Source organism: Sturnus vulgaris, unplaced genomic scaffold (assembly GCF_052056855.1).
Source record: "Sturnus vulgaris isolate bStuVul1 unplaced genomic scaffold, bStuVul1.hap1 Scaffold_192, whole genome shotgun sequence".
Classification (NCBI taxonomy): Eukaryota; Metazoa; Chordata; class Aves; order Passeriformes; family Sturnidae; genus Sturnus; species Sturnus vulgaris.
This window is the reverse complement of record NW_028276155.1, coordinates 10,197,501-10,200,000: the sequence shown is the minus strand read 5'-3', so window position 1 is coordinate 10,200,000 and position 2,500 is coordinate 10,197,501. Positions and strand designations below refer to the sequence as shown.

Here is a 2,500-nt window from a genome sequence, read left to right as displayed (position 1 = left end):
TCGCACCCCCGTCCCCGGCGCTCTCGGCCTCGCGCGCGCGCGGCAGCACGGCACGGTACCCCCGCGGTACCCACCCGCAGACAGCCGCCCGCACGGGGGGGAGAGCCCGGGGGCGAGGCCCGCGCCTCGCCTCCCTCTCGGCCCTCTCGCTCTCTCGTCTCTCTCGCACGGCCCACGGCGGCGTCTTCGACGCCGACTCTCGCTCTCCCCGGCCACCGCCACCGCACCGCGGCACGGCCCCGGCAAGGACGAGCTCCGCCCCAGCGGCTCGTTCCGGGAGCGGGGAGCTACGGAGCGCTCCCCGAGTCTGCATTTAGGGGGACGAAGGCCCTGCGCGGCGACGACGACGACGACGTCGACGTCGACCGCGGGCAACGGGCCTGCGAGGCAACCCCAGCCGCGCCGCCGGGGTGGCCCCCCCGGACGGCGATTGATCGTCAAGCGACGCTCAGACAGGCGTAGCCCCGGGAGGAACCCGGGGCCGCAAGTGCGTTCGAAGTGTCGATGATCAATGTGTCCTGCAATTCACATTAATTCTCGCAGCTAGCTGCGTTCTTCATCGACGCACGAGCCGAGTGATCCACCGCTAAGAGTTGTCTGGCTTTCGGGACCGCTCGCGTGAAGCGGCCCCTTTTCTGTTTCTGCAGGGACGCGCGCGCCCCCGCGCGCCCCGCTTCGACCGTACGAGCACACACAAACGGAGGAGGAGGAGGAGAAAGCGCGGGGCAAAAAAGAGAAACCCCGCGCAACGCTCCGAAGGTCGGCCAAAGAAAGGCGGAGGGGCCCGCGCCCCCGACCGCCTCCCCCCGCGAGGGGAGACGCCGCCTCGCGTGCCGTCCTTCGGAGGCGGCCCAGGCGCCCGGGCTCGGCCCGACCTCCGCGCGGAGGGGCTTGTGCGGCAACGCGCCGGACCGCGGGGGGCACGGTGGCCCGCCCGGCCTCTCGATCACGGGACGACTACGCGTTCGCGGGCCGGGGGCGCGACCGCCGGCCCCCGCCGCTCCCGGCTCACTCCCTGGCTTCTCCTTTTCACCGCTCCGCCGACTCGCGGAACGCCGCCGCGCCAAAACGCGGGGGCCGGCTCTCCCGCCAGCGGCCCCTGAACGTCGCCCGAAACGCCACGCGGCGGCGGGACCGTTCCGCCGGCGCAACCCCTGGCGCGGGACCGCTTGCCCGCCGGAAGGCGAACGCCCGGCGGGCCGCGCTCCGCCACCGGCGCCGGAGGCGGGACGCCGCCGAGACCCGAGCCGGCATCGCGGAGCGCCCGAGGTCTGCCGCTCGGCAAAACCCCTCCGCCACCCGCGGCCGCACTCCCGGGACCGCCGCCGCTTCGCACCGCCGAGCTGCCCTTCCGCGAGCACGCGCCCAGCGGGCAGGCGTACGGCGGCTGAGCCGGGGGGCACCGCCCGCTCCCCTCGTTTCCACTCGGGGACCGGACGGGGAAGCGCCCCCGCGGCCGCCCCGCACGCCTCCCCTTTTTTTTGGCCCACACGCGGCCGGGAAGGGCGACGGGGAAGCGGACGGGCGGGGCCCGGGCCGGGACGGCCGCCGGTGAAGGCGGGCGCCTCGCGGCCGACCGTCCCCCCCCCCCGGGGGGGGCGGGGACACTCGCCGAGCGGCGACGCCGCCGCTCGGCACGGGGTCGCCCGCGCCCGCCGGACCTCCGGCGATGGAGGAGCCGGCCGAGCGCTGCGCCCCAACGGGCGGGGACAGCGCTCCGAGTCAGGGGTGGCCGGCGGCCGGCGCCGCCGCGGTGCGGTTCGAGGCGACAAGGCCGTCGAGGCGAGAGGCGCGCGGTCGCGCCTGACGCGGCGCCGCCCGCGAGCCCGCGGCGGCGGCTAAGGAGAAAGAGCGAGAGAGCGCGGCGGGCCCCGGCGGCCGCAACCCCGCAGCTGAGGTAGGTAAGGCAGAGAGCGCGCGCCCTCTGCCGGCGTCGCCCCGCATCGCAGAGGCCAGCGGGGTCGGCCCCCCGCGGCCGATCGCGCGCCGCGGCCTCTCCGCCGAGACCGGGCCGCAGAGAGGGGGGGGCAGGGCGCCCCTTCCCCGGCCCGGCACGGGTGGCCCCCGCGCGCGGGCAAGCGCGGCGGGACGCCGACGACGGCGAGCGCGGCCGGTCGCGACGGACACGCCACCGCAGGGGATCGGCGGGAGTAGCTCCCCACCCCTCGATGGCGCCCCGCGCCGCCACCGCCCGACACCCGCTGCCGCCGCCGCCACCGCCGCCGCCGCCGCGGCGGGGCCGTGCCGGGCCGCCCGAGTCTTTAAACCTCCGCCCGGCTCGGCGGCCCTTTCGGCCCCCAACAGGCGTTTGACGACGCCGAGGGAAACCGGCAGGAGACCGCCGAGGCGCGAAGCGCTAGGTACCTGGCCCTGGGGTGAGGGAAACGACCTGCATGGCCCCGCCGGGGTGCCTCCCCCGCTGCCACCCTCGGGGGAGCGTCCACCGGCGGGGGCGCGCCCGACGTCCGCTGCCATCACCGCGGCAATCCTTCTCGGGGCC

The 2,500-nt window shown here is 77.2% G+C and overlaps 1 non-coding gene across 1 annotated transcript; it reads right to left on the bottom strand.

Moving 5' to 3' along the window:
* Positions 1-442: 442 nt before the first annotated feature.
* LOC148218315 (5.8S ribosomal RNA) lies at positions 443-595 on the bottom strand. The gene has a single exon (XR_015800527.1). It is a non-coding gene; the product is annotated as a 5.8S ribosomal RNA (ribosomal RNA).
* Between the last annotated feature and the right edge of the window lie 1,905 nt (positions 596-2,500).